The 10,094-nt window shown below is 45.1% G+C and overlaps 1 long non-coding RNA gene and 1 other non-coding gene across 2 annotated transcripts; one reads left to right on the top strand and one right to left on the bottom strand.

Moving 5' to 3' along the window:
* Positions 1-1,645: 1,645 nt before the first annotated feature.
* On the top strand, positions 1,646-7,313 carry LOC116095471. Its single transcript, XR_004120606.1, has 2 exons — positions 1,646-1,686; positions 7,054-7,313. It is a non-coding gene; the product is annotated as an uncharacterized LOC116095471 (long non-coding RNA).
* Positions 7,314-8,100: 787 nt separating this feature from the next.
* Positions 8,101-8,209, bottom strand: LOC116097208. Its single transcript, XR_004121270.1, has one exon. It is a non-coding gene; the product is annotated as a U6 spliceosomal RNA (small nuclear RNA).
* Between the last annotated feature and the right edge of the window lie 1,885 nt (positions 8,210-10,094).

Here is a 10,094-nt window from a genome sequence, read left to right as displayed (position 1 = left end):
AAGGACAGTTTTTGATATTTCAGATATTGGATCATCCAAATGTCTGACTTTCAACAACTTCTCCTCTTCCCTTATGTAAACACCCACTAATGATTTCCCGACTTGCATCCCATTGAAGGCCCAGAGCACCTGGACAAGGGAAGGAGAGTCATTAAATCACGTCATGGCACTCTACCTTCTGCTATGGACACCTGGGTTAGCCAAAGAAAACGAGGTAAGGGGGTAGAGGGAGTGCTGAGAGTGAAGGAAAGCTCCATCACAAGTGCTTCAAGCTAGACTAGTATTCACACAGGAGGTGCCCCTAGCTCGCACATCCTTAGTGTAGTCTTTACAGAATGATCCCAGTTGCAATTCTGGCTTGAATGCTTGAGCGAATCTCTCATCAGCTATGAACTTGCAGATTTCCTGGTTCTGCAAGGGAGACTGGAGATAGAAATAACTATATTTGCCTCATGGATAGGGGACTACAAATTAAATCCATGAAGCTACTCGACAGTACCTACCCGAGAGCAAGTGCTTAATAAAGCCCTGCTTACAAAATGCATCCATAGCAACTGTGTAAGGAAATGCTTACACATCTTTCCTAGATGAGGAAACAGAGATACAAGAGGAAAGAAAATCACATTCGAATTCCAACATCGTGGCTCGCTGTGATAGGATCTGCACATGGATTTACTTGACTGCAGAGCCCATTTTCCTTCCAACACACACAGGGCTGTCATGCCGTAGACAGAAGGAATGGAGATTTTAAAAGCATTTTGTCTCCATCTGAGTTGCTTCCTCTCTTCTGGTTGTGCGTTCTTGCCCTGTAGCCCTGGCAGAAGCTTCTGGAATATTGCCAGTCTCCCCCACCCTTCCCTTTCTTGCCAACTGAGGCTTCCACCCAGCCAAAAAGGCATCTGGACAAGTCTCCCTCCCCTCCTCACCATTTACACTTGAAGCGTGCCTATCATCTGGCCAGTTCCTACTTCAGCTCCACACTCCTATGCTAGCTTCAATTTTGTGTCTCCTATGCATCAGGGCAGCCATTAGATAGATAAGGAGCTTAATCTTAGTGCAACCTGAATTTACTAAGCACCTATCCTGTGCCCGTCATGGACTTGTCTCAGGAAATGGAAATGAGTGAACCTTAAACTTTGAACCCATGGAATAAGAGAGAACCTGATCTAGTTCAGGTGAAGGGTCACCAGGTTCCCTTCATTGTGACAGATCTTTTGGTAGACGTGAACAGGGATATGCAAATGTGGAGACAGCAAGATGTTAGTCCTCTGGAAGAGCTGGGTGGAAAAAAGTACCCCCAACACACAAATATCCAGCCTGACAGTTAGCTGTCCATGCCCCCTTCTTTGGCTTCCGTACTATGCTTTATATGCGGATGTTCTCTTTGGACCTCGGAAGAACATCCAGAAAGATGGTTTAAAACCCAAGGAAGGTCCTCGGCTCAAAAACAATCACGGTGATGAAGATTCTAGACTCCGGATCTGCTTTTTCTCTCAGATGCTGCTGTTTTCTTGGCAGTGTGGTGGCAGATTCATTTTCCTATTATTACCTCACAGTTGAATAGAGTACAAGGATTTTCCAAATCACATTCCCTCCATTGTCTCATCTGAGCATCAAACTCTAATTCTGAAGGGCTTTCTGAGAGGCCCAAGAGATCACAAGACAAGAAGACCAGTGCCAGACTCTGTAAGGCTATTTAACTCTTGTTACCCCCTGTGAAAAAGGCAGTCTGATTCCTTGCTGCATTTCTTAGAGATCCAGAGGCTGTGGGCAGCAGCTCTCTCAAATTCCCAGCATGACTCCAAAGGAACCCTGAGCTTCCCCTGTATTCTAAAGCAACCAGAGCTTCTGTCAGACAGGTCTATGGTCAGAACAAGCCCTTGCTCTTCTCCCCAAACCAGGACAGCCTGTCTGCCCATGGAAAGATATGAACAGTTTTGTAAATGTTCAGGGCCCCTGTGCTCCTTTGCTATGTAACTTTGGGAAACTCACTATAAGCCTTCCTGGGCTTCAGGTTCTCATTTGCCTCTGCTGCCTGTATCAGGGCCTCTGCAAGATGCTGGTGAGCTACAACCCGTAAAGGGGAAGGCCTTGGGAAAGCCAGCTTTACAGGAAGGTGTTCTTATTAAAGGGTCTGTCCATATGTTAGTATGCAATCAGAAACCGGGGAGACAAACCCCAGTCCCTTTAGGAGTCCTGCTCTGACTTCAAGGGGCCCTGGTTAAGGTCTGGATCCTGAGCACTGGTGATTTATCTGTGTCTTCAGCTAGGCTCTGCTTCCGGACCTGGAGGGTGGGACTTTCACATAGAGAGACAGGCCTGGTCATAAGGTGACAGCATCTATGCCAAGAGCCCACTTTGCTTTAATGGATGACACCAAACACTTCGGCCATAAAGTCTTCAGGTTGCTATGTCTGGCAGTAATTACACGGCTCCCGTTCATAAATCCTGTTCCTGAGTGGTTTACTGCCCCCTTCCTCCACACACGGCAGGCTGAAACCTGTCCTTGGGGCCAGAGACAGACTTGCAAAGAGAAGACAGAGTGAGGCTGCTTTCTGAGCAGGAAAAGGGTAGCAGCCACAAGAAGCGAGTGAGCAGCAAGTTCCCTCCCAGATCCCCCCAAAAGTAGGGAGGCTGAGAGTCACTCACTGGTTCCTACAGGGTCCAGTCCCCACCCCCAAGTTTATCTAAAGTCATCTTCACCCACACTTACTTGATAATTTATCTGTCTAGAACGCAGTGACCATTCAAATGGCTGATGTCTTGTCTGTCCTTGCATAAGGCCAAACAGACACCCCACACATTCAGAGGGACAGACAAACAGATAGACAGAGAGATACAGGCTTTTATACTCCTGTCTAAAGGCCTGGCAATGGTCCCTGATGCTCCAGGAGAAAGTCAGAAACCCATCAAGTATAAGTCCTTTAGGACTTCCTACCACCGGACCCAGCCACCCTCCTCCACCTTGGAGGCTAGTGAACTGTAGAAATGAGCCTTGAGAGTCATCTTCCTAGTGCTTCTCTGAGTGATGCTATGGGCCCTCCCAACAAATGCTACAGCTACAGCTTTAGAATGCAGTGTGGCACAGGCAGCTTGGTCAGAATAAAGCCTCCGGATCCACTGCATGCTGAGGTTGAAAAAATATTTCTATGCCTGCTCTTCTCATATGTTCAAGTGCACAGATCCATCTTGACTTTGAATATCTTGTTAAAATACTGGTTCTGATTCCTTTGGTTCAAGCAGAGCTCCATGAAGTTCTCTGTCACGTCAGTACTGCTGGTCCTCAGGTCATGCCTTCAATAGATAGGTCGGCACAACTGTGGATGACAGATTCCTGGTCATTCTGCAGTATGCCTACTTACTACTACTCGCTTTGAAACTTTGTGGATGCTGGCATCTCTCCCTTCCTTTTTTTTCCCCTCTCTTCCATACCTCCCTTCTCCTCAAGACAAGTTTACTCATCTAAAGTCAGTCAAAGAGCCAGTATGGCAGGAAAAGTGTTTCTACAGAAAGATGAGAGTCTTCCATTCCCTTTGCCTTCCTGTAACTCTGCACACACACATACCCTATGTGAGAAATGGCACTGGACATTTGTCTGTCTACTCTTCTGCCTCCACACTGAGGAATAAGACAAGCACCTTACCTCTTGCATCTGGATATTTTTCTTTGCTGTTATACTTGTTTGTGGTTGGTTTCTTTTTGATATGGGATCGCGATTTGTAGTTGGACATAGAGTCATGATCCTCCTGTCCCAGTTTCCAGAGTGTTAGGATTACAGGTATGTGGCATCTGCCTTGTCTCTCCCTTCAGTGACTCTTTACTCAAACCAACAATAGTGCCTGGCTTACAGCAGAACAATGAATAGTCGGTCAGTGAGTAAATATTCAACTACTTCTCAGTAGGGAGAGCAGTAGAAATGTCTACAGGCAGGGTGAGCCCTCACCAGCACTCCATTTCTCCCAGGAGCCCCTTATTAACTGCTAGGATACTTTTACAGCAGGCAATAGCAAACTGTTTTCTAAGACAAACCAACTGTTTGATCCTGGAAGACACAATACAGAAATGCTCTCCCTGAACCAGGAACATGGTCAGGAGTTTCCAAGAGGCAATATCCAAACAGCAAGTGTGCATAGGTGCATTTCGCAGACAGGAAGACCCACCTCCCATCTCACAAAGTTCCTTCCTTGGCAAATGGGTTTTCCACGCTTAATAGATGCTGACTCTGACAAATGCAGAAAGGGGCAAATGAAAGGTGAATCCACATCTTCCTTGATCCCCAAAGAGATAGATATGGAAACAAACAGGAAAGGACAAAGTAGAGAGAACAGTCATGATATTTAGTGTGTGTGTGTGTGTGTGTGTGTGTGTGTGTGTGTGCTTATCCATCTAAAATATAAGCTAGTTTCAACAGAGAATCATTGTCTCCAATGTACACACATGCTCTTGATCTTGCCAGGAAGATAGGGACAAGAATGAGAGAGGAAATGAGCTAACATATGGTAGGAAAATGGAAGGGTATTTCCTATTTCAGAAGGAGGCAAAGGTGAGAAGGAATGTTGCACATTTGGGAGTGGGAAGAATCTGGACTAACTGGTGGGGGGTTGATCCCACACTGAAACTAAATATAAAATGACTTCACTTGCAATCTTTGGGATTGTGCTTAAGAGACAGGAGTTCACACAGCTCTGGAGGAGAGAGGGAGAGTCGCATTTATGTAGGCAAAAGGCTCTTAAACCATTCCAAAGTAATTAAAATTATTTGAGGAGAAACTTATCTTGGCTTTGTAGAGAATGCAAAGGCTGCTTGACACTGGCTATATGACAAATGATGAGGGGAAAATACATGAACTGAAAAGCAATGTTCATGAAAGAAGAGTCTAATGATCTTGTGATGATCATCTCACGGCCTCTGGGTACAATGTAATGATCCAGTCATTTTGGCCATTCCAGGAACCTGCTTAAGAGATGAGGGGTGACCAATGTTCACTCAGATAGTACTTGAGATGGACATTAATCCTGATCCCTTAAGGTCCTTCTGACAAAGTGAAGGTGTGACCCTCTCATAGTGATTTCCTTTTTAATTTCACACTGGACATACACAGGTAGGACAGGTCGATGGAGGAAGCTGAATAGAACCAGGCCCGGTAATTAGAGAGTATCAATGGAACATCTAGTATGTGCTGACACCAAGATAGGTGCTGAACATAGAGATGAGAATATAACACAGAAATTACTTCTACTTTCCTGGAGTTCCCAGTTTCTAGTTAAAGGGGCTAGTGAGGAGAATATAAGCAAACCAAAACAAAAATCCAAATAAACTTTAAAAATTCATACACTATAATAAATAAGGAATTGAAAGCATAAAATGAATTAGAGCTTAAACTTTCAAGTGAACAAGGAAGGGCTGTCAGAGTTGGCCATATTTAATGAAAATGAGAGAGAAGGAGGCAAAGAAAGAGTAGCCTGAGATGAGAGAAAATACTGGATGAACCCTTGGTTAGGACAGGGACTCTGAAAGCTTGAGAAACCCACTGTGGCTAGAACCCCTGAAAACAGACAATGATGTTCTTTGCCTCAAAACTCACGGGCCGTGGTGACAACAGATGCCTCTGAGAGACTCATCAGTAAAGGACAATTTGGAGTAGTTGGGTTTTTCCCTTTTTTTTTTTTTTTTTGTTGTTGTTGTTGTTGTTGTTTCCCTTCCCAGAAGACTCTGAGGGATATGGAGGAGATGAGAGATAGACCCTTACCTATGGAGATCATGAAGTTATCCTGTTGAAAAGAAAGTCATGGCCTCTGTGGTTGTAGAAGAATGGGTGGAGCAGCTGCAAGAGTACCTTGCTCTGGAGAATTCTGCAGCAGAAGCTCCCAAGAAGTGCCCCATGCCTAGCTGGTATGCACACCCAGGACAGAGCTCCTTGAGGAGGTGACCAGAGAATACAGAGCCTTTCATTTGTGGCACATGCATGTCTTCTACTGACTTCTGGGCTAGACCCTCAGCCCCAACATCTGCTTGGCTCAAAGCATGAGGAACATTCTAGTAGCCATGTGTGTTACTGTGTACATACTCAGCACTATGCACTGAAACTATTAAGAAGTATGTAGGCATTTTCTACCTTGCCTCTGTTAGGCTGATGTTGAGCCACTATTGGGAATGAGTAATTTAAAAAAAAAATGCCGATGGACCAAGTTTCTCATCAAGCTGAGCTTCTGAGAAGTTTGGATTTGTTGACTCCTGGGAAGAAATGTGCCCTACCCCCCCCCACACACACACACACAGGATAGCTGTACATATCACAGTGTTAGGGCATTGCTCAACCTTCAACTAAGAAGCTTATCTTTGCAATAAATGATGATTAACATAGAGACCCACAACTGGCCAAAGTCCAAAGGAAAAAAGACTGCAGAATGTTCCACCCTAAATGGAACATATATGCTGAACATCACCCCACGTACACACACACACATACACACACACACACACACACACACACACACACACACATACACACACATACACCTGAACGGCTCAGGGGTCACTACAAAACAGGAGAGGAGAGAAAGAGTCTAAGAACCAGAGGTGGGGGATGACCACAAGGAGACAATCTCTTCTGCACAGAGCTGGGCAGCTTTTCATATGAGCTCAACAGTTCTGAGACAGCATGCACAAGGCCTGCACAGGCCAAATCTCAGCATGAAGAGTCAAGATGGGCATGAAGTCCTACCCCTAGCCACAGAACTATTGGCAATTGTTCCCTGCTGTGGAAGAAGAGACAGTTTTCCCAAGGATGTATCCCCAGATAAGTTGACACAGTCCAGTGGAAGACCACACAGGCAAGAATATTTGAGCAATACAAATTGGTCTTGACAGGTTAAAAAGAATAAGAAAAGGACATAAAATCAGATGGGTAGGGAAAGGTGGTAGGGTGGGAAGAGTTGAGGAGTATAAGTGAATGTATCAAAACATGTACAAAACTCTTAAAGAACCAATCATTTTTAGTGTGGTGGAAGAGTGAACACAGCAGTCAGGCATCTGTTTCCCTTTTATTTTCAGAGTTGAAGATCCCAGGACCTGGCACATGCTATGTCAGCACTCTGCCACTGAGCTATGATCCATACTCCCTTCCTGCCTTGAAATCGTCTATGATGCTCATTCAAGGAGAGCAATTCTGAGGCAGTTAGTAACATTTTAGGGAGAAGATTGATTTTGGAATTCTTGTAGACCATTTGCGAAATCCTAATCTCAGATCTGAACTATCTCCAAGCATGACTTAATCTAATCCCCTTTTCAGAACAAACTAAAATTCAGAGATGGCTGTCTGGCCTTACAAAACTGGTTTAGGCAAGGCTGTAGATATAAAAAGCTGGTGTGCTTGTTCTTGATCCGAGGTCCTTTCTCTGTGACACCCCCTCCCCTGACACAAACACACATATAAGCTATCGAGCAGTGATGAACTTACTGAGCCTTTAGTATACACTGAGCTCTACATCATCAGCCCCGGATTGAAAGGAATGTTTGGAAGATTGCAGCACACATGCCTGAAGACTGGGCTTGCTCTGAACTTTGTACACCATCACAGAAGCTCTCATCCTCTACATTCTCTTTTTTTAATTAGATATTGTCTTCATTTACATTTCAAATGTTCTCCCTTTTCCTGGCTTCCCCCTCCAAAATAAACCCCTGTTCCCTCCCCTCTCCCCTTGCTCACCATCCCACCCTCTCCGGCTTCCTGACCCTGGCATTCTCCTACACTGGGGCATAGAGCCTTCACAGGACCAAGGGCCTCTCCTCCCTTTGATGACCGACTAAGCCATCCTCTGCTACATATGCAGCTGGAGCCATGAGTCCCAGCATGTGTACTCTTTGGTTGGTGGGAGCTCTGAGGGTACTGGTTAGATCATATTGCTGTTCCCCCTATGGGGCTGCAAACCCCTTCAGCGCCTTGGGTCCTTTCTCTAACTCCTCCATTGGGGACCCTGTACTCAGTCCAATGGTTGGTTGTTAGCATCCACTTCTGTATTTGTCAGGCCCTGGTAGAGCCTCTCAGGAGACAGCTATATCAGGCTCCTGTCAGCAAGCACTTGTTGGCATCCACAATAAAAAAATATGGAACACTTCACGAATATATGTGTCATCCTTGTGCACAACGGCAATGCTAATCTTCTCTGTATCGTTCCAATTTTAGTATATGTGCTGCTGAAGCGAGCACCATCCTCTACATTCTTGAGTCCAGTCATGTCTTTCTCATCACCACATCTGCCCATTGAGGAACTGGGCAGAGCATGCCTCTGAAGAAGGCTGTCCTGGGATTGCTCATCACTATAAAATAAGGCCAACTGGTGTTCTGAGCATCTTTGCTTTCTCATCAGCTCTGGCTGGTGGAGGCACCATGGGTAGTGGGTGGGTGGCATTGGCGTCCTCTCCCTCACAGGCCAATTGCCTGTCCGGGTGGTCTTTATGAAGCCATCCATCTTTTAACCTTGACAGTCACTGTGCCCCGCTGTAGTTCAAGAAAGAAATCTTTCTTAATTATCAGACCTTTCTTGCTCCCTTGAGATCCTTGAGTACCACTCCTGGTTCTACCAGCCAGCAAAGCATCTGGTTTGTTCAAACTCAAGGGCCAAGCTTGCTGGCTTAGGGCATCTGGAGAGACGACTCCATCAAGGCACTCATGTTTTATGTCTCCAGGAAAAGACCTCTGTCCTCCAGCACTTGGAGGGCTTCTAAGTGGTTGATGAGTCAGACCCATGGGGTCAGAGTCAGACCCACGGAGCTTAGGTTTCAATATTGACTTTTACTATGAAGCAAATAGCCTGGCACTGCGATAGATTCATCTTGCCTGAGCCACTTTGAAATCCTAGGAGGTTTGGTCCCTATGTACTTTTCTGTCTCTACTCATCCCTTGGTGACCTTTGAAACATTATTTATGTGCTGTACTGGTCAGTTGCATATAACTACAGTTATGTCCCTGAGACAGCCAAGAAGACAAAGCTGGAAATGTGACTTATGTGCTGTCCTGGTCAGGTTCATATAAAGAGAGGAGGCTGAAATGGAAGCAAGATAGGAAAGACCCAGCAGTGGTCCTATGACTGCATTATCTTATGCTGGTACAGATAGCAAAGGTAGGAAGGAGCAAGCACATCCATGTTGAGGTATCTTGGTGTTCTAAGATATTCCTCTTAGCAAAAAGAGCATAGTTTTTGTGTACCCCGTCAGTAAGATGTTTAAGCCCCTATTTAAAACTAACCAGAAGGACAATGTACTCGTGATATGTACGTAACAATGTGTTCTATGGCTTAGAAGATTGCTCAGTCAGTCAAGCTCCCTGCACACATGAGGATCAGATGTCAATCTCCAGGAACCATGGGTTTTTTTTTTTTAATTGTTTTAAAGGCTATGTGCGGCAGTATACTTATCCCAGCACTGGGGAGGTAGAGACAAGTAGATACCCAGAACTTGCTGGCCAGCCTAACCTACTCTGCAATTCCCAGGACAAGTGCAAGACACTGTCTCAAAATAACAAGGAAAGACAACACTCAAGGTTGACCTCTAGCCTCCAGACTCAAACACATTTGTGCATACATGTCTGCACACACACACACACACACACAGAGAGAGAGAGAGAGAGAGAGAGAGAGAGAGAGAGAGAGAGAGAGAGAGACTCATAGATAGATATATATAGGTAAATAAATACACACTGTGGTTGCAATTACATCTAAGTAGTAGATAGTCACCTAAAGCATTCTACTTGGGAGATTGCTCAACACTGGATGTGAAAGACTTGTAGAGATGAGTATCCGTGCTGAATTCTCCATGAATTCTCAAAGAATGGAAACAAATGAGTAAGTAGCAAATGGATGACCTCAGTTTCCTCACTTTCAAATATGGATGAAAACAGACTTCACCTCTGCTATCTGCTTGAGAGTGCTAGGAATAGTCCTGGGGTTTTGTGCTGCTTCGTACATGTTTCGTCTCTACTTCTCTCCTCTGCTCCTTTCATACACTGCCTTAAAGAACTTTCTCTTCAACCCTCTTTTGAGTTCTTGGTCAGAGTGTTGGGACTCAGATCCATGGACAAGCAGGTACCTATTCAA

This window comes from Mastomys coucha, unplaced genomic scaffold (assembly GCF_008632895.1).
Source record: "Mastomys coucha isolate ucsf_1 unplaced genomic scaffold, UCSF_Mcou_1 pScaffold18, whole genome shotgun sequence".
NCBI lineage: Eukaryota > Metazoa > Chordata > Mammalia > Rodentia > Muridae > Mastomys > Mastomys coucha.
This window is presented reverse-complemented; position numbering and strand designations above follow the sequence as displayed.